General features: G+C 40.9%; 1 pseudogene; it reads right to left on the reverse strand.

Annotated features, from left to right (window-relative positions):
* Nucleotides 1–13,769: 13,769 nt before the first annotated feature.
* On the reverse strand, nt 13,770–19,081 carry LOC135534185 (Ig mu chain C region membrane-bound form-like; annotated as a pseudogene).
* Nucleotides 19,082–23,150: the final 4,069 nt, after the last annotated feature.

A 23,150-nucleotide genomic window follows, 5' to 3' on the forward strand; every position in this document is an offset into this window, starting at 1 on the left:
TTTATGGCTCATCAGTAGTGCCGGGAGTTGTCCTTTATCACATGGCCTGACCAGGAACAGAGTTGTCCCTGGTCAAGTCACTTAGTCAAAAAAACTCCAGGGCCTACTCACCACAAACATAACTGACTCAAGGACTGGAAGAAATGTGATGATTTTCTAAATATTGACAATCTTCATTAAATTGAGGATTCATTTAAATGGCATATGCTGTATAGACATCCATTTGTTAAGAAAAAATTAATATGTGTTGAAAAGTCAATACATAATGGGCATGGGTGACAAACACAGCACAATACTATTCACAGAACCTTTTTTACAACGGGGCAGTTAAGCAAAATCATTAATAGAAAAAGAGGCCATTTTACATTTATACTTGAATGAGCATAGCTTAATGAGATTCAACACCTCACATATCCTGTCCTTTGTTTTGTTTCTCCATACATGTGTATAGATGATGTAATTAAGTAGAGCCAATGAATGTTGAACATGTTAAATAAACTTTAGGCCCAGTCTATCCTGTCTCAGGACTTGTTATGGACAGAGCACTCCATCTCCAGTAGACTGTTACTTTTCAAACAGTTAATATGCTTTAAGACATGCAAATATACAGAAAGGACAAAAATGAAGATGTTTTCAGCTGAACAAGGAGAACTTTACCTCGTAAGAATCTGACTTTCTGGGCCTGAGATATTGAAACTTTTAAGTTATTTTAAAGAGGTAAAATGTACAAGTTGTGAAATCGTCACAGATTCTGACCAAATTGACTGAAAATATCAATATAAACAAACTATTTAATTGTACATACTTAAGAGTTTGGAATAAACATATTTATAGTTACTTCTGTCATAATTAATTTGCTTTAAGTCATACAGAAACAGCATATTTTCCATCATTTTGGTCACTGTATGAAAAGTAACTATTAATGCATGTGTTCCACAGTCTAAGGGCTTATGTTTGATAATCCACTCTGTTCCACACAGGCCCTGCTCTCCTTTTCACAATGTTGTCTGTTTCTCACACACCCCACCCCTCTCGTCCCCTCTGTGACCCTCACAGTCTGTTACCTGGGTGTTTCAGGGTCCCAGTTTAGCATCTCTGATGATTCAGATAGACAGTTAAAGTAGTTAAGTAGCCCAGGAACTGCTGGGACTGTTCCTATACACTTTCATGATCTAATTCTCACTAGCTTGTTTCAACTGAGGAGAAACTGCGTTTTGCATCAACCAGCTGGTGGCTGGTAACCATACAATGTTTCAACCACAAGAACACAATTTGCATTTGGTTTGAATAAATGGGGAGATGGTTCAAATAATGAGACAATTGAATCACAACTTCATTTATATTAGAAGCCGTCGTCAACACCTGTATTCATTTTATTATTTAATATTTTCAGTCATTCACTGCTACTCATCACACACAATGTTATTGACAGACCATATTCATGGTTTATGTTTGTAATACAAAAAACACACCTTTCTTGAATTGCATTGAACAATAAGCCATTAACTAAAATAACAAATGTCCATATTTATTTAGTTGTTTTTTATTCACCTTTATTTAACCAGGTAGGTGAGTTGAGAACAAGTTCTCATTTACAACGGCGACCTGGTCAAGACAAAGCAAGCCAATGCGACTAAAGCAACATCATGTGGTTTCTCATTTCTGTCCACGGCACCTCCCCCTAAATACTTTAGTATGCCTTAATTGTAATTATTTATAGTGGAGAAAGTTAAAAATGTGTTTTTATCAGGTGTGTCAATCAAAATGAGTGTTGGGCACAGCAGTTCAAAGCTCCCCAAGCATGACTTCTACCCAGGATGCACCTGCACTCCGATAAAGCCATTTCCCTGATATAGCATCTTGATTAACCCTAAAATGGACCAATATATCACTGTGAAAGTGCAGTAACACATTTTAAAAACAACACACAACAGTGATGTATTGAAGATGTGGGAGAAAATGTCAAATTATGACTTGAAAAAGTAATTGAGGGACGTTTAGCCATGTATTAGTTTAGTGACATTTGCTGATCATTTAAACAACGAGAATATATTTCAGGGCACAATACTTAAAAATGTGAATTGTTCATATTGTTATTTTGTTGTTTAAAATATGTATTATTTTATTTTTTGACCAGATAGAGTGATAGGATGGCATGAAAGGTTGTATCAAAGCGCAGTAGGTCGGATTCATAACCTTTCCTTTTATTTTTATTTTACCAGGCAAGTCAATTAAGCACACATTCTTATTTTCAATGACGGCCTTGGAATAGTGGGTTAACTGCCTGTTCAGGGGCAGAACGACAGATTTGTACCTTGTCAGCTCGGGGTTTGAACTTGCAACCTTCCGGTTACTAGTCCACTGCTCTAACCACTAGGCTACCCTGCCACCCCAAAGTGTTATAATTCCTAAAACGTACAAGACAACATACCGCAATATCTTACTGAGACCACTTGTATGAATGTGTTTGTGATATTGTTTTGGGAAGTATAAAATGTAATATGATTTAATATAAATCATTTCATGACTCTTCTTAGTACATGAAACATAATGTTCATATGAGAGGTGTGAAAAAATACTTTACTGTATAAACAAAAATGTTTGTTTGACAGTGATCAATGATGTCTGACTTGTCTTAGAATTGATTGTCTTGAAACCTCTTTTATAGGAATGTGACTTGTTACCCCCCAACCATGGTTGCCATGCAAGTTCTGTCTCCCAAGTCTGTGTACTTTTATGATGTTTCCTACCATGAGTTAATTGGATTCCATCCTGAAAAGATGACAGGCAAACTACACCTCCTGGTCTTATTGGGTCTCTGTAGTATGCATTCAATAATCTAGCAATTTATTGGAGCAAGGTATTTTACGTATAGAGATAATTATAACATCCATTGAGTCTATTGTCTTCATTCTCTTTTCTCTATTAGGGATATATGGTCAGAGTCTGGAGGACATTCCCTCCAGTCCAGTCCTGAAAAGCCTGGAGTACCTCTCAGCCTCTCCTGTAAGGGATCTGCCTTTATATGTAGTAGCTACCATATGGGCTGGATAAGACAACCAGCATGAAAAGTTCGAGAATGGATTGGCGCTATATGAAGTGATGTTAGTGGAACTGTATATGCAAAAAGAGTTGAAGGACGGATAGAAGTCACCAGAGACTATTCTAACAGCATGGTGTATCTGAAGCTGTCTGGCCTGAGAGCAGAGGACTCTGCTGTGTATTACTGGACATTAGACACAGTGGTGTGAGTGGAGGATCTGTACAAAAAAACATTAGATAATCTAACTGGCAGCAGAGTCAACAGAGGGCAGTAGAGCATCAGTACAGCAGAGTCAACAGAGAGCAGTAGAGCATCAGTACAGCAGAGTCAACAGAGGGCAGTAGAGCATCAGTACAGCAGAGTCAACAGAGGGCAGTAGATCATCAGTACAGCGGAATAAAAAAAGGGCAGTAGAGCATCAGTACAACAGAGAGTCAACAGAGGGCAGTAGAGCATCAGTACACAGAGTCAACAGGGCAGTAGAGCATCAGTACAACAGAGAGTCAACAGAGGGCAGTAGAGCATCAGTACAGTTAGAGAGTCAACAGAGGGCAGTAGAGCATCAGTACAACAGAGAGTCAACAGAGGGCAGTAGAGCATCAGTACAACAGAGAGTCAACAGAGGGCAGTAGAGCATCAGTACATTAGAGTCAACAGAGGGCAGTAGAGCATCAGTACAGCATCAGTACAACAGAGAGTCAACAGAGGGCAGTAGAGCATCAGTACAGCAGAGAGTCAACAGAGGGCAGTAGAGCATCAGTACATTAGAGTCAACAGAGGGCAGTAGAGCATCAGTACAACAGAGAGTCAACAGAGGGCAGTAGAGCATCAATACATTAGAGTCAACAGAGGGCAGTAGAGCATCAGTACAGAGAGTCAACAGCGGAATCAACAGAGGGCAGTAGAGCATCAGTACATTAGAGTCAACAGAGGGCAGTAGAGCATCAGTACAGCAGTCAACAGAGAGCAGTAGAGCATCAGTACAGCAGAGTCAACAGAGGGCAGTAGATCATCAGTACAGGGCAGTAGAGCATCAGTACAACAGAGAGTCAACAGAGGGCAGTAGAGCATCAGTACAACAGAGAGTCAACAGAGGGCAGTAGAGCATCAATACATTAGAGTCAACAGAGGGCAGTAGAGCATCAGTACAACAGAGAGTCAACAGAGGGCAGTAGAGCATCAGTACAGCGGAATCAAAAAAGGGCAGTAGAGCATCAGCACAGCAGAGTCAACAGAGGGCAGTAGATCATCAGTACAGCGGAATCAAAAAAGGGCAGTAGAGCATCAGCACAGCAGAGCCAACAGAGGTCAGCAGAGTACAGCAGACTACAAATTGTACAGCGGAATCAATTGCACACATTCCCCTGAGAACCAAAGCAACCAAAGCAACCAGTAAACCATCAACTGAACTACTATTAACATAAGCATTGTCCTATAGGCAAGAGTAGAAAGTTAGAACCATTTCTGAAAGTGTCACAATAAATACTGATACATTAATTGACAGAACAAAATGCAGAACTACATTGTGGACCACTCAAGAGTTTTGAGACATTGTAGGTAATCATATGTAAACATAGTACAATATGTAATTGGTATCAGCTATAAAACATTACGACCAGGATTACGACAGAAACAAACATCTCTCTGGTAAGAAGAAGGGCGGGGGTGTATGCCTTATGATTAACAAGTCAAGGTGTGATCATAAAAACATACAGGAACTTGTTACGATCATCGTCCTTGTCTGATGAGGAGTAAGAGATATCAGACCAATTTCCAGCGTGTTAAGTGTCCATTTTAATATGTAAAACTGAAAACTACAAAATACAAAATAACAAAGTGAAAGGACAAACGAAACAGTCCCGTATGGCACAAACACTGACACAGGAAACAATCACCCACAAAATACCCAAAGAATATGGCTGCCTAAATATGGTTCCCAATCAGGGACAATGATAAACAGCTGCCTCTAATTGAGAACCAATCGAGGCAAACATGCACATAAAAACACCTAGTCTAGTAAAATCCCATAAACATACAAAAAGCCTAGACAATAAAAAACACATACATCACCCTTGTCACACCCTGACCTAACCAAAATAACCAAGAAAATAAAGAATACTAAGGTCCGGGCGTGACAGAACTCAAGTCCCTTTGTTCACCTGACCTAGAATTCCTTACAGTCAAATGCCGATCGCATTATCTTCCAAACTGGAAACCACATATCCTGAGGCTGCATTCATTGTAGCTGGGGATTTTAACATAACTATTTTAAAAACTAGGCTCCCTAAATTTAATCAACACATCGAATGCGCGACCCGGGATGGCAAAATTCTGGATCATTGCTACTCTAACTTCCGCAACGCATACAAAGCCACTCCATTTTGATGCTCCCAGCCTATAGACAGAAACTAAACAGGAAACGCCCGTGCTCAGGTCTGTTCAACGTTGATCCGACCAATCTGATTCCATGCTTCAAGGCTGTTTCGATCACGTGGACTGGGATATGTTTCGGATAGCCTCAGACAACAAAATTGATGTATACGCTGATTCGGTGAGTGAGTTTATTAGCATGTGCATCAGTGATGTTTTACCCATGGTGACTATTATAACCTTCTCCAACCAGAAACCGTAGATTGATGGCAGCATTCGCGTAAAACTGAAAGGGCGAACCACTGCTTTTAATCATGGCAAGGCGACCGGAAACATGACCGAATATAAACAGTGTAGATATTGCCTCTGCAAGGCAATCAAGCAACCTTAGAGTCAGTATAGAGACAAAGTAGAGTCAAAATTCAACGGCTCAGAAACAAGATGTATGTGGCAGGGTCTACAGTCAATCACAGATTAAAAAATGAAAACCAGCCCCGTCGCGGACACCAATGTCTTGCTCCCAGACAAACTAAACAACTTCTTTGCTCCCTTTGAGGACAATACAGTGCCACTGACACGGCACGCTACTAAAACCTTCGGGCTCTCCTTTACCGCAGCCAACGCGAGTAAAACATTTAAACCTGTTAACCCTCGCAAGGCTGCTGGCCCAGACGGCATCCCTAGCCGCGTCCTCAGAGCATGTGTAGACCAGCTGGCTGGTGTGTTTACGGACATATTCATTTAAACCCTGGGTCTCGACCTCGCCCTGTGCAACTGGGTCCTGGACATTCTGACAGGGCACCCCCAGTTAGTGAGGGTAGGAAACAACATCTCCACCCTGCTTATCCTCAACACTGTGGCCCCACAAGAGCACGTTCTCAGCCCTCTCCTGTGCTCCCTGTTCACCCATGACTGTGTGGCCATGCACACCTCCAACTCAATCATCAAGTATGCAGACGACACAACAGTGGTAAGCTTGATTACCAACAGCGACGAGACGGCTTTCAGGGAGGAGGTGAGGGCTCTCGTAGTGTGGTGTCAGGAAAATAACCTCACACTCAACGTCAACAAAACAAAGGAGATATTTGTGGAATTCAGCAAACAGCAGAGAGAGCACCCCCCTATACACTTCAACGGGACAGTAGTGGAGAAGGTGGAATATTTTATGTTCCTCGGCGTACACATCACGGACAAACTGAAATGGTCCACCCACACAGACAGCATGGTGAAGAAGGCGCAACAGCGCCTCTTCAACCTCAGGAGGCTGAAGAAATTTGGCTTGTCACAAAAAACACTCAAACTTTTACAGATGCACAATCGAGAGCATCCTGTCGGGCTGTATCACCACCTGGTGCGGCAACTGCTCCGCCCACAACCATAAGGCTCTCCAGAGGGAAGTGAGGTCTGCACAACGCATCACCGGGGCAAACTACCTGCCATCCAGGACACCTACACCACCCGATGTCACAGAAAGGCCAAAAAGATCATCAAGGACAACAGCCACCCGAGCACTGCCTGTTCACCCCACTATCATCCAGAAGGCGAGGTAAATACAGGTGCATCAAAACCGGGACCGAGATACTGAAAACAGTTTCTATCTCAAGGCCATCAGTGTCACGCCCTGGTCAAAATATATCATGTTTATCTTCACTTATTGGGCCAGGCCAGGGTGTGACATGGGTTATTTGTGGTGTGTTTCGTCTTGGGGTTTTGTGGGGTGTATAGCATAGTCTATGGCTGCCTGAGGTGATTCTCAATCAGAGTCAGGTGATTATCGTTGTCTCTGATTGGGAACCATATTTAGGCAGCCATATTCTTTGAGTGTTTCGTGGGTGATTGTTCCTGTCTCTGTGTTTAGTTTCACTAGATAGGCTGTATAGTTTTTTCACGTTTCCGTCTGTTGTTTTTTGTACATTTCAGTATTTTCATGTCTAGTCATTTTTCAACAATAAATATGAGTAACCACCACGCTGCATTTTGGTCCGCTCCTCCTTCAACAGAAGAACGTCGTTACAATCAGACTGTTTAACAGCCATCACTAACATTGAGTAGCTGCTGCCAACATACTGACTCAGATCTCCAGCCACTTTAGTAATACAAAATTGGATGTAATAAATGTATCACTTGTCACTAAACAATGATACAACAATGTTAACATACCCTACATTACTCATTGCATATGTAAATACTGTACTCTATACCATCTACTGCATCTTGCCTATGCCGTTCGGCTATCGCTCATCCATATATTTATATGTACATATTATTTTTCATTTCTTTACACGTGTGTATAAGGTAGTTATTGTGAAATTGTTAGATTACTTGTTAGATATTACTGCACGGTCGGAACGAGAAGCTCAAGCATTTCGCTACACTCGCAATAACATCTGCTAACCATGTGTATGTGACCAATAACATTTGATTTGATTGATTTATAAAACAGGATTTTTGGATCCTGGATGCTGATTGGACAAGCAACGTTCCAAGCCGTGGTGTATTGTCCGTCACAGACATGCATCAACCAATGCTTGCGTGCCACGTCATCGACTGACAGATTTCCATAGAGATCCTAGTAAATTACTAATTCCTATTTGTATGTAGATTGTTATAACATACAATGTGGAAAGCTGATTTGGCAAGTGTCACCAACGAATGGGCTATCGCTTTCGGGCCGAAAAACGCCATTTACCTGTGAATGTACTCAATACATAGAACAGCCTCTAGTGCCTTATTGTTTAACACTTTTTATGTCTGCAATCCCGTTAACGGGATCGATATGACAACAGCGGGTGAAAGTGCAGGGCGCCAAATTCAAAACATCAGAAATCTCATAATTAAAATTCCTCAAACATACATGTATCTTATATCGCTTTAAAGGTAGTCTTGTTGTCAATCCCACCACAGTGTCCGATCTAGTGGAAGCCCTAGAAAGTGAATCTTCATTCATATCTAACAGGGATTTCAAAAGGGAATGGTTTGAAAATATACCAACCTCAGATTTCTCACTTCTTGTTTGGATTCTTCTCAGGTTTTTGCCTGTCATATGAGTTCTGTTATACTCACAGACATCATTCAAACAGTTTCAGAAACTTCAGAGTGTTTTCTATCCAATACTAATAATAATATGCATATATTAGCAAATGAGACTGAGGAGCAGGCCTTTTACTCTGGTCACCTCTGGGCACCTTTCATCCAAGCTACTCAAGTGCCCCTGCAGCAATTAGAAGTTAATACATGTGAAACCAGAAGGAAAACAATTATAGACCACCTTTACTCCACACACAGAGACGCGTACAAATCTCTATCTCGCCCTCCATTTGGCAAATCTGACCATAACTCTGTCTGGTCCGCATGACTGTGTGATCACGCTCTCCGCAGCCGTTTTGAGTAAGACCTTTAAACAGGTAAACATTCACAAGGCCGCTGGGACAGACGGATTACCACAACGTGTACTCTGAGAATGCGCTGACCAACTAGCAAGTGTCTTCACTGACATTTTCAACTTCTCCCTGTCTGAGTCTGTAATACCAACATGTTTCAAGCAGACCACCATAGTCCCTGTGCCCATGGACACTAAGGTCACCTGCCTAAATGTCACGCCCTGACCTTAGTGAGCCATTTTATTTCTTTATTTGGTTAGGTCAGGGTGTGATATGGTGTGGGCATTATTTGTTTTGTTTTCTATGTTTCTATGTTTTGGCCGGGTATGGTTCTCAATCAACGCTCACAACGCTGCACTTTGGTCTACTTCTTTCGACGGCCGTGACACTAAATGACTTCCCGAGCCATGAAATACTTTAAAAAGCTGGTCATGGGCCACATCAACACCATTTACCCAGAATCCCTAGACCCACTAAAATTTGCATATTGCACCAACAGATCCACAGATGAGGTAATCTCTATTGCACTCCACACTGCTCTATTGCACTCCCACTCCACACAAAAGGAATACCTACAGTGTCATGTGAAAGTAATCACTCCCCTTGGCATTTTTCCTATTTTGTTGCCTTTTTGAGGGGTTTGTATCATTAGATTTACATTACATGCCTACCACTTTGAAGATGCAAAATGTATTTTATTGTGAAACAAGAAATAACACAAAAAGAAACAAAAAACTTGAGCATGCATAACTATTCAACCCCCCCCCCCTAGCAAAAACTGCTCCACCTACTTGAAGTTGGATGGGTTCCGCTGGTGTACAGCAATCTTTAAGTAATGCCACAGATTCTCAAATGGATTCAGGTCTGGGCTTTGGCAAGGCCATTCCAAGACATTTAAATATTTCCCCTTAAACCACTCGAGTGTTGCTTTAGCAGTATGCTTAGGGTCATTGTCCCGCTGGAAGGTGAACCTCCCAAACAGGTTTCCCTCATGAATTTCTCTGTATTCAGCACCATCCATCATTCCTTCAATTCTGACTAGTTTCCCAGTCCCTACCGATACAAAATATCCCCACAGCATGATGCTGCCACCACCATGCTTCGCTGTGGGGATGATATTCTAGGGATGATGAGCGGTGTTAGGTTTGCTCCAGACATAGCGTTTTCCTTGATGGCCAAACAGCTAACTTTTAGTCTCATCTGACCAGAGTACCTTCTTCCATATGTTTGGGAAGTCTCTCACATGCCTTTTGGCGAACATCAAACATGTTTACTTATTTTCTTCTTTAAGCAATGGCTTTTTTTCTGGCCACTCTTCTGTAAAGCCCAACTCTGTGGAGTGTATGGCTTAAAGTGGTCCTATGGACAGACACTCCAATCTCCGCTGTGGAGCTTTGCAGTTCCTTCAGGGTTATCTTTGGTCTCTTTGTTGCCTTTGATTAATGCCCTCCGTGCCTGGTCCGTGGACGACCCTCTCTTGGCAAGTTTGTTGTGGTGACATTCTTTCCATTTTTTAATAATGGATTTAATGGTGCTACGTGGGATGTTCAAAGATTTTGATATTTTTTCATAACTCAATCCTGATCTGTACTTATCCACAACTTTGTCCCTGCCCTGTTTGGAGAGCTCCTTGGTCTTCATGGTGCCGCTTGCTTGGTGGTGCCCCTTGCTTAGCGGTGTTGTCAACCCTGGGGCATTTCAGAATAGGTGTATTTATACTGAGGTCACGTGACAGAACATGTGACACTTAGATTGCACGCAGGGGGAATTTGTTTAATTCATTATGTGACTTCTGAAGGTAATTGCTTGCATCGGATCTTATTTAGGGCTTCATAGCAAAGGGGGTGATGCACTTTTATTTTTTTCATTTCACTTCACTAATTGACTCTTTTCTGTATGTCCATTACATGAAATCCAAATAAAATATTTTTAAATTACAGGTAATGCAATGTAATCCAACAAAATAGAAAAAATGCCAAGGTGGATGAATACTTTTGCAAGGCACTGTATGTGAGAATGTTATTAATTGACTACAGCTCAGCGTTGAACACCATAGTGCCCTCAAAGCTCATCACTAAGCTAAGGACCCTGGGACTAAACAACTCCCTCTGCAACAGGATCCTAGACTTCCTGAAGGGCCACCCCCAGGTGGTAAGGGTGGGTAACAACACACCCGCCACACTGATCCTCAAAACGGGGGCCCATCAGGGGTGCGTGCTCAGTCCCCTCCTGTACTCCCTGTTCATTCATGACTGCACGGCCAGGCACAACTCCAACACCATCATTAAGTTTGCTGATGACACAACAGTGGTAGGCCTGATCACTGACAACAATGAGACAGCCTATAGGATGGAGGTCAGAGACCTGACCGTGTGGTGGAAGGACAACAACCTTTCCCTCACCGTGATCAAGACAAAGGAGATGATTTTGGACTACAGGAAAAAGAGGACCGAGCACACCCCATTCTCATTGACGCGGCTGTAGTGGAGCAGGTTGAGAGCTTCATCTTCCTTGGTGTCCACATCACCAACAAACTAACATGGTCCAAGCACATCAAGACAGACCCCTCCTGTCTCAGCCGCCAGTATTTATGCTGCAGTAGTTTATGTGTCGGGGGGCTAGAGTCAGTTTGTTATATCTGGAGTACTTCTCCTGTCCTAATCGGTGTCCTGTGCGAATTTAAGTGTGCTCTCTCTAATTCTCTCTTTCTCTCTTTCTTTCTCTCTCTCGGAGGACCTGAGCCCTAGGACCATGCCTCAGGACTACCTGACATGATGACTCCTTGCTGTCCCCAGTCCACCTGGCCGTGCTGCTGCTCGAGTTTCAACTGTTCCGTCTTATTATTATTGGACCATGCTGGTCATTTATGAACATTTGAACATCTTGGACATGTTCTGTTATAATCTCCACCCGGCACATCCAGAAGAGGACTGGCCACCCCACATAGCCTGGTTCCTCTCTAGGTTTCTTCCTAGGTTTTGGCCTTTCTAGGGAGTTTTTCCTAGCAACCATGCTTCTACACCTGCATTGCTTGCTGTTTGGGGTTTTAGGCTGGGTTTCTGTACAGCACTTTGAGATATCAGCTGATGTACTAAGGGCTATATAAATACATTTGATTTGATTTTGATTTGACAGTCGTGAAGAGGGCACAACAAAACATATTCCCCATCAGGAGACTGAAAATATTTGGCATCCTCAAAAGGCATCCTCAAAAGGTTTTACAGAGAGCATTCTGGCGGGTTGCACGCTGCCTTGTATGGCAACTTCGCAGCCTCTGACCGCAAGGCACTACAGAGGGTAGTGAGTATGGCCCAGTACATCACCGGGCCAAGCTTCCTGCCATCCAGGACCTCTATTCCAGGTAGTGTCAAAGGAAGGCCCTAGAAATTGTCAAAAATTCCAGCCACCCTAGTCATAGACTGTTCTCTCTGCTACTGCACAGCAAGCGGTATAGGAGTGCCAAGTCTGGATCCTAGAGGCTTCTAAACAGCTTCTAGCCCCAAGCCATAAGACTCCTGAACATCTAATCAAATGCCTCAATTACCTCGACACCGGTGCCTCCACACATTGACACGTTGACTCTGGTACCCCTGTATACAGCCTCGCAATTGTTATTTACTGCTGCTCCTTAATTATTTGTTTTTCTTATCTCTTTCTTTTTGGGGGGATATTTTCTTAAAACTGCATTGTTGGTTAAGGGCTTGTAAATAAACATTTAACTGTAAGGTTGTATTCGTTGTATTCGGCGTATGTAACAAATACTATTTGAATTGATTTGACGTAGAGGGGGACACTGTTTGACCGGGAGACACTATTTGGCATGACAAATAGTGTCAAATAGTGTCACCTTAAAAGGCTTAGACTTTTAGGGTGAAAAAGGTCCCACAAATCTGCTCCAGAAATAAACATTTTTAGCTATGGTAAAGTGGTTTTCTGCATTGTAAAGGCGGAGACAAAGCCATGCTCCATTTGTTTCTATGGCAGAGGCTGTGGTATAGCTACGCCCAGAGCCATATAGAAATTAATGACACTAGCTAAATCTAATCATACTTTCCTGAATTGAAATGGTTTTCAAAGACAAAGTAAAATGGTGATATAACAAATATAACAACAGCCTGAGGGCAATGGACTTGAAACAACAATACAGAGGTAACCATGTGCCATTTAATATATCATCTGACCACCACTAGTGCTCCCAAGTCTAAATTACATGTGCATTCATTTTTTTGAGTGTTCCATTTAAAAGGAATCACGATTAGGAAAAGTTTCGAAGCATACCTGAGAGTTCCTCAACTGATACCAGTGTGTGGCGGCACATCGATTGGGAACCACTGATCTAAGTTACCAAATAATCAACAACTTAGATAAGAAACCTACGTTTGAACGGAAATGTATGACTTTTATGGCATGAGATAATTCCAATGTAATGGAAATTGTGGAAAAATATATTGTGTGTGTAGTAACCCTATTAAAGAATTACAAAGCGACACGCCCAACTTTACACAACCACATGACATACATAGGAAAATCAAATCACTGAAATACTTGTTTATATGTATTTATATACAATATATGTGTGTGTGCGCGTGCGTGCGTTGCTTTCGTACATGCAGTCTTTCTCTTCTTTCGAGGAAGTGTATTTGTGGCCCTGGCAGTTGCTGGACAGTTTCAGTGCCACAGGTGTGGTATCAAGGGGATAGAGAGAGAGGAAGCTGCTTTTGCATGACACTGTTATTAGACAAATTAGAGAACCAAGAAACCACCACAGATCAACTGATAACAGAATGTTGAAGTCTTAGTTAAATATTACAGATATAGCCTAACGTTGTTTTAATCTGTCCTGGGAGGGAATACAGCTGTACATTGGCTCCATAGATAACTGCAAAGCAGAAACACTCCAATCAGTAACGTCTTTGGATATAGGATGTGTCCATCTCCCAGCATTAGCATCCAGTGGATGTCTCAGTACAAAAAAATGACTAGCTAAGAGTTAGACTTTATTAAAGTGTAAAAGGACACACAGACATCACAGGACACTCTTATACTTAAAGATACTGTACAATAGAAATGAACAAATGAAAAATAACATCACTACGATGCTTGTATAATAGTGAGAACACCAATACTAATCAATCATAATCAATAATGTATAGGATATATACATAACATTATTACTGAAGAACACTACTATACTCCATAACCATCCCAGACCACCACTTTCTAATCTAGACACATCTATCTCTTTGGTCCATCATGTGTTCTTCACTGCTTCATCTGAAAGGAGGCAGAGACAGATACTGGTTATTACAGTAAACAGACAGCAAAGTGGAACAGCGTAGGTTACCTTGGCCCACAAAGAGTTTCTCCTCTCTAATCATATTTGGAAGTTTCTCATCTCTCCTCTTTGTATATAACCATATTTGGAAGTTTCTCATCTCTCCTCTGTGTATATAATCATATTTGGAAGTGTCTCATCTCTCCTCTGTGTATATAAACATATTTGGAAGTTTCTCATCTCTCCTCTGTGTATGTAATCATATTTGGAAGTGTCTCATCTCTCCTCTGTGTATATAATCATATTTGGAAGTGTCTCATCTCTCCTCTGTGTATATAAACATATTTGGAAGTGTCTCATCTCTCCTCTGTGTATATAAACATATTTGGAAGTGTCTCATCTCTCCTCTGTGTATGTAATCATATTTGGAAGTGTCTCATTTCTCCTCTGTGTATATAATCATATTTGGAACTGTCTCATTTCTCCTCTGTGTATATAATCATATTTGGAAGTGTCTCATTTCTCCTCTGTGTATATAAACATATTTGGAAGTTTCTCATCTCTCCTCTGTGTATGTAATCACAATTGGAAGGGAAAGGAGCAACTATCGCTAACAATAAAATCAAATCAAATCGTATTGGTCACACACATATTTAGCAGATGTTATTGCAGGTGTAGCGAATTGCTTCTGTTCAATTCAACACTTGATACATAATTGCTTTATTTAAAATCATGACGTTTCAGCTGCCAATGGCCTTCATTAGAAGTCTACAATCACAATAAATAAGTGGTGTCAGTACCTTGACCAGGCTGAGCACTGTGCTGTAGGTGAGAGAGAGAAGGAAGAGGATGATGAAGGAGGAGGTGGTGGACCACAGGCTGCTGAACTCATCCTCATCGTTGTCCGTGCAGCTCAGAGCGAAGCCCGCCTCAGGCTCAGTCTGTAGGATGTTCTCTGAGAACAGGGAGAGAGACAGGTGGTGAGGAACAGACATATACTTGTGTCTGCTTGTGTGTGTGTTCATGTGTGCTTGCGTGTTTGTGTGTGTTCATGTGTGATTGTGTGTTTGTATGTGTATTCTACACCTCTATTAGTCTTTATCATATTCTAACAAACACAGCTACATGAGTTCAAATGATATGGACACACACAGACACACAGAGAAGAAATTAAACTGAGCTGTGCAGACATATCTTGTCTTAATATTAACACCCACTCACATAATGTCAAACTACACCTATACACTAAATAGTACATCCGACCACCTGACTGGAAGCAGAGAACTACTATGTGGACTCTTCAGTACTGTTGTCTTTTCATGCCAAAATAATTGTCTTCATTTTGTTTTTATACTGTATGTACAATAGACCAGTATATTTTCTAAGACTTAAAGTAATTGACATACGAACTCGAAACAATGTGATGTTAAATGCAGTATTGTTTATTAGCCTGTCCCCACATTAGGAAGATACATTGAACAATGACAAAGGACAACAATGGCAACACAAGGATGTGCAGTTGGACTGATGTCTTATAACACAGTAGACTGGACAATATCACATTAGACAACATACATGTCTATAGTCAACACAACAATGACAACACTAACATGTTAAATTTAACTCAACAAGGACAATAATGAATGACATCAAAGAGGACAACAGGGGACACACCTAGTAATTGGATATTCTGACCCACAGAGGAGTCAATAAGGAGAAACAACAACACAACACACAGAGATTAAAATCACATATCTTAACATGAGTTACCCTTGGACTTCGACACACTGTCCTCCTTAGCTGCGGTGTTGTTGTCCAAGCCGGCGTGCCTGACAGCGCATGTGAAAAGCACTTCTGTGTCCCACACATTCTTGGCAGTGGTGAAGACGCTGGTGACAAGGTAGCTGCCTTTCTGGGTTTTCTGAGGAGGGCTGGTGACCCCCTCCTGATAAGTGCCATTGCTGCCCACCTTCCATATGATGTACACATCACAGAGAGACGGACTGACCACCAGGCACAACAGAGTCACTTCCCCCTCCATGGGGTCTTCCTTTGGGACAAGGTGAACGGACACTGAAGGGGCTTGACCTGAAAGAGGATTCATTTTACGGAGAAACGTTACTCTCTTGTTCGTGTAACCCACAGGAGGTTGGTGGTGTGTTAATTGGGGAGGATGTGCTCGTGGTAATAGCTGGAGATGAATAGGTGGAATGGTGACAAATACATTAAACATGGTGTCCATGTATTTGATGCCATTCCATTTACTACGTTCCAGACATTATTATGAGCCGTCCTCCCACCAGCAACATCTTGTGGTTTAGGCACATATGACAACCAGTATGTGAATATCAGTTTAAAATCCAACCTAGTGTTCCTTAACCCTGGTTCTGGAGCAACACAGGGGTGTTGAGGTTTCTGTTCTAGTCCAGCACTAACACACCTGATTCAACTAAGCAAAGGCGATAATTAGTTAATGACTAGTTGATTTGCTGACTCAGGTGTGTTAGTGCTGGGTTGGAGCAAAAGTCTGCACATCCTGTGCCTCCCTCTCCAGAACCTGGAGTAGGTGACCACTTATCACAACCACATTGAGATGTTTCAGTGACCTACTTCCTTTGTTGAAGCTGATGTCCTGAATGACCGATGTGTCTTCACCACTCTTCATGGCAGAACACTGGACTTTGTTCACGTTGGTCCACTCTGTCTGGTCTATGGTCAGAGTACTGACCCTGCTGTTCAGGTTGCCGTTTGATTCAATGGGTTTCATAATGATGCCTCTCGTCTTGGCCTGTCCGTTGACCTGCCAGGTGATGTTGGTACCAGACACTGTGTCCTGGTCTGTAGCAGTGATGACACAGTCCAGCACCGCTTGGTTGTCCAAGAACACTCTCTCACACGCGGTGGGTTCAGAGTCACCGTAAGTGGTTCTGAAAGGGGAGAGCAGCAGTGTGAAAGCAGGACATGTTGATGTTACTGATGAGGAACTACACTAAATAATATATATACTGCATGTGAGCATGACATCTATTGTAGTACAGTCTACTCCTATGTACAGACCTGTTTTGGAGATCGTCTTGATGGTGGGTTGTCCCTGGTGCTCCACCACACAGCTGTACCTGACCTTGTTGTTCCAGTCAGTGTTGTTGACCTTCAGCAGACTGCTGGCTGAGTAGAGGCCTGATGGCTGTTGGCCTACAGTAGGGGTCGGGCCCTCCACCTCCATGTCATTCTTCTTCCAGGTGACAGTGACTTTATTGGGTGCGAAATCTTCAATCATACACATCAGGTACTGAGTGGTGCCAATGGGTGCCGACAGCAAAGACACTGTTGGAAGCTTTGAGACTGTGTAGCGGTAAAAGAAATGTCTGCATGTTAGTTTAACGCCTTATTAAAATAAGACATCCTGGGTAAACACCAAGTATCATTTTATAAACAGGTTTTCTAAACAGAAATAGTTCACATCACAAACATTAAAATGTAATCTTTAGAAAAATAGAACCAACTTCATAAAAAAAGAAAATATAATGACCTCTTACCTGGTTTAATGATGACTGCTTTCTTTTCAATTCCAAGATGTTCCACAGAACAGCTGAAAGACTTTGAGTTTCCCCAGTCATCCTTAGACAAGCGGAGCTGACTGACTCCTGTGTAGGCTCCCCCACTCTGAACCGACGGGTACTGGATGAAGTCCGTCAGCACACTGCCGCTGGCGTCTGTCCACTTGAATGTGAGTGAGGAAGGTGAAAAGCTGGTAGCTAGACAACCGATGCTGTAGATGTTGTTAGAAGGGGTTCCACAGTTCATAAGAGTGAGTAGAGTAGGGGGGGATGTGGCTGCTGCAAGAAAGAAAGAAAAAAAGGTAACACTTGATTTGAATGTACAGAAATGACCAGGTAACTATTTGGAATTACCCTGGTAAAAAGGTCATTACACAGTTGTAACCTAATAACTACTTTTTCTTTTAATCCGGCACTATACGGCACCATTTAATTCCATGTAGTTGGTTGTCTTGTATTCTTTGTTGCATAACTACCACTACATTTCTAGTTTTATTAGTTGTATGTAGTATATTACAAATACTTACTTTCAGGTTCCTTCTCAACAATGCAACAACAATAAGAAATAATAAAAGATAAGAATACGAACATAAAGTAACTGGCTTAGTAGAATAGAATAATGATGATGACAATTAATACTCAATTCAATATAGGCTAAGATGAACTCTTATTATTATACCTATAACCAGTGTATGTGTTAGACTCCCACATAAATAGCCTACATTTTCATTTTCACATGGTAGTTTTTGACCTAAAGCAAAGTCTACATAGTCAACTAAATAAACATCAATCGCAAAAAGTGAAAGACGTATGTGGACAGATGAACAAACAATATACTGCTTTTTCTAGGTGTGCTACACTAACAACATTATCCAAGTAATAATGTCTACTTTTCTCCAAAAAACAATGATTTATCTTCAATCTACAACAATTTGATTGCATTAAAAAAATGGCTTACCTGATGAGATTGTGACCATTGTCCCTTTCCCCCAATAGTCAAAGAAGCTATACACAATGTGACAAGGGCATATGCCAAGCAATACAACAACTACCCTCTTTACAACAATCAGTTTCAACTAATCTTGATAACTTCAAAGTACATTGGTTTGTAAAAACAAATCTAAATAGAAACTACATTGTCACAGAGTCAAACTTGGTCAACAATGTAATTCCACAGTATGTAACATTTTCTCTTAGACTGTACATTTTTTCTGAGGAACGAATGGTTTTCTATTTATAAGACTTTAGGAAACAAACTTCTGCATTATTCTACAACAGCAGAACCTAGAATTTGAGGAACTATTTGACTTTCAAGGAAATAAGCAAACTGAGGTAAACCTTTTCTTTAGTGGACTAAGGACATTTTGCATCTGAAAAATGCAAAAGACAAAAATATGTTCTTTCTACACTCAAAATGAATGGGAAAATTACACATTTGATGTATATTACATTTAAGTTTGCTTACCTGCTGAGACGGTGACTTGTGTCCCTTTACCCCAGTAGTCAAAAGCATCACAATGTTATGTCTCCATTCACTGCATGTACAAAAACCCTGCACTTCAAAAGGCAGCTTTAAAGTCATGATAATGAATTCAATAGAGATGAAAATATAATGCAATATCGTAATATTATCAAACACCTGATTTCTTGAGGACAGATGTTGTGAATTCAGTTTTGTATACATTTAAAAAAAATGATGCTCAGGTCCATGTCATGACATCACTCCATCAATATATACGTTTTAAAATGTAAAACGATTTACAATGGGGTTATATCAATATCAGACGATCATTTGAAGAATATTGTATGGTTTCTCCCCATTCTCCCAATCCTCATGCAGATATAATGCAGGTTTTGTCTCTGAGGTTTTTGTAAAGCCTCATTTCACAGTGCCACCCACCCATATCACAGTGATATACCCCAGCACAAAAACATCTCCTTCACATCTCCATAGGGATTCCATATGACTCTGCTCTCAGTGAGGTATAAGAAACATAAAACCATCCATAATACAATATATTATAACAATACTAAAGACTCTTACAGTATCATATTCATCTTTGATTTGGTGGATTATTGTTTCTGACAAAAGGTCTATCCATTTAATAGTTTAACCTTTAATAGTTGTTATTTAGTCAGCATCATTATGAATGGTTTAACCTTTCATAGTTGTTATTTAGTCAGCATCATTATGAATGGTTTAACCTTCATTTATAGTTGTTATGTGGTCAGCATCAGTATGACTGGTTTAACATTTAATAGTTGTTATTTAGTCAGCATCATTATGAATGGTTTGACCTTTAATAGTTGTTATTTAGTCAGCATCATTATGAATGGTTTAACCTTTAATAGTTGTTATTTAGTCAGCATCATTATGAATAGTTTAACCTTTAATAGTTGTTATTTAGTCAGCATCATTATGAATGGTTTAAACTTTAATCGTTTTTATTTAGTCAGCTTCTTTATGAATGGTTTAACCTTTAATAGTTATTATTTAGTCAGCATCATTATGAATGGTTTAACCTGTAATAGTTTTTATTTAGTCAGCATCAGTATGAATGGTTTAACCTTTAATAGTTATTATTTAGTCAGCATCATTATGAATGGTTTAACCTTTAATAGTTGTTATTTAGTCAGCATCATTATGAATGGTTTAACCTTCATTTATAGTTGTTATGTGGTCAGCATCAGTATGACTGGTTTAACCTTTAATAGTTGTTATTTAGTCAGCATCATTATGAATGGTTTAACCTTTAATAGTTGTTATTTAGTCAGCATCATTATGAATATTTTAACCTTTAATAGTTGTTAATTAGTCAGCATCATTATGAATGGTTTAACCTTTAATAGCTGTTATTTAGTCAGCATCAGTATGAATGGTTTAACCTTTAATAACCATTATTTAGTCAGCTTCCGGTTCCGGTGGAAGGACAACAACCTTTCCCTCACCGTGATCAAGACAAAGGAGATGATTTTGGACTACAGGAAAAAGAGGACCGAGCACACCCCATTCTCATTGACGCGGCTGTAGTGGAGCAGGTTGAGAGCTTCATCTTCCTTGGTGTCCACATCACCAACAAACTAACATGGTCCAAGCACATCAAGACAGACCCCTCCTGTCTCAGCCGCCAGTATTTATGCTGCAGTAGTTTATGTGTCGGGGGCTAGAGTCAGTTTGTTATATCTGGAGTACTTCTCCTGTCCTAATCGGTGTCCTGTGCAAATTTAAGTGTGCTCTCTCTAATTCTCTCTTTCTCTCTTTCTTTCTCTCTCTCGGAGGACCTGAGCCCTAGGACCATGCCTCAGGACTACCTGACATGATGACTCCTTGCTGTCCCCAGTCCACCTGGCCGTGCTGCTGCTCGAGTTTCAACTGTTCCGTCTTATTATTATTGGACCATGCTGGTCATTTATGAACATTTGAACATCTTGGACATGTTCTGTTATAATCTCCACCCGGCACATCCAGAAGAGGACTGGCCACCCCACATAGCCTGGTTCCTCTCTAGGTTTCTTCCTAGGTTTTGGCCTTTCTAGGAGAGTTTTCCTAGCAACCATGCTTCTACACCTGCATTGCTTGCTGTTTGGGGTTTTAGGCTGGGTTTCTGTACAGCACTTTGAGATATCAGCTGATGTACTAAGGGCTATATAAATACATTTGATTTGATTTTGATTTGACAGTCGTGAAGAGGGCACAACAAAACATATTCCCCATCAGGAGACTGAAAATATTTCGCATCCTCAAAAGGCATCCTCAAAAGGTTTTACAGAGAGCATTCTGGCGGGTTGCATCGCTGCCTTGTATGGCAACTTCGCAGCCTCTGACCGCAAGGCACTACAGAGGGTAGTGAGTATGGCCCAGTACATCACCGGGGCCAAGCTTCCTGCCATCCAGGACCTCTATTCCAGGTAGTGTCAAAGGAAGGCCCTAGAAATTGTCAAAAATTCCAGCCACCCTAGTCATAGACTGTTCTCTCTGCTACTGCACAGCAAGCGGTATAGGAGTGCCAAGTCTGGATCCTAGAGGCTTCTAAACAGCTTCTAGCCCCAAGCCATAAGACTCCTGAACATCTAATCAAATGCCTCAATTACCTCGACACCGGTGCCTCCACACATTGACACGTTGACTCTGGTACCCCCTGTATACAGCCTCGCAATTGTTATTTACTGCTGCTCCTTAATTATTTGTTTTTCTTATCTCTTTCTTTTTGGGGGGATATTTTCTTAAAACTGCATTGTTGGTTAAGGGCTTGTAAATAAACATTTAACTGTAAGGTTGTATTCGTTGTATTCGGCGTATGTAACAAATACTATTTGAATTGATTTGACGTAGAGGGGGACACTGTTTGACCGGGAGACACTATTTGGCATGACAAATAGTGTCAAATAGTGTCACCTTAAAAGGCTTAGACTTTTAGGGTGAAAAAGGTCCCACAAATCTGCTCCAGAAATAAACATTTTTAGCTATGGTAAAGTGGTTTTCTGCATTGTAAAGGCGGAGACAAAGCCATGCTCCATTTGTTTCTATGGCAGAGGCTGTGGTATAGCTACGCCCAGAGCCATATAGAAATTAATGACACTAGCTAAATCTAATCATACTTTCCTGAATTGAAATGGTTTTCAAAGACAAAGTAAAATGGTGATATAACAAATATAACAACAGCCTGAGGGCAATGGACTTGAAACAACAATACAGAGGTAACCATGTGCCATTTAATATATCATCTGACCACCACTAGTGCTCCCAAGTCTAAATTACATGTGCATTCATTTTTTTGAGTGTTCCATTTAAAAGGAATCACGATTAGGAAAAGTTTCGAAGCATACCTGAGAGTTCCTCAACTGATACCAGTGTGTGGCGGCACATCGATTGGGAACCACTGATCTAAGTTACCAAATAATCAACAACTTAGATAAGAAACCTACGTTTGAACGGAAATGTATGACTTTTATGGCATGAGATAATTCCAATGTAATGGAAATTGTGGAAAAATATATTGTGTGTGTAGTAACCCTATTAAAGAATTACAAAGCGACACGCCCAACTTTACACAACCACATGACATACATAGGAAAATCAAATCACTGAAATACTTGTTTATATGTATTTATATACAATATATGTGTGTGTGCGCGTGCGTGCGTTGCTTTCGTACATGCAGTCTTTCTCTTCTTTCGAGGAAGTGTATTTGTGGCCCTGGCAGTTGCTGGACAGTTTCAGTGCCACAGGTGTGGTATCAAGGGGATAGAGAGAGAGGAAGCTGCTTTTGCATGACACTGTTATTAGACAAATTAGAGAACCAAGAAACCACCACAGATCAACTGATAACAGAATGTTGAAGTCTTAGTTAAATATTACAGATATAGCCTAACGTTGTTTTAATCTGTCCTGGGAGGGAATACAGCTGTACATTGCCTCCATAGATAACTGCAAAGCAGAAACACTCCAATCAGTAACGTCTTTGGATATAGGATGTGTCCATCTCCCAGCATTAGCATCCAGTGGATGTCTCAGTACAAAAAAA

This window comes from Oncorhynchus masou, unplaced genomic scaffold, assembly GCF_036934945.1.
Source record: "Oncorhynchus masou masou isolate Uvic2021 unplaced genomic scaffold, UVic_Omas_1.1 unplaced_scaffold_3116, whole genome shotgun sequence".
NCBI classification, from domain to species: domain Eukaryota; kingdom Metazoa; phylum Chordata; class Actinopteri; order Salmoniformes; family Salmonidae; genus Oncorhynchus; species Oncorhynchus masou.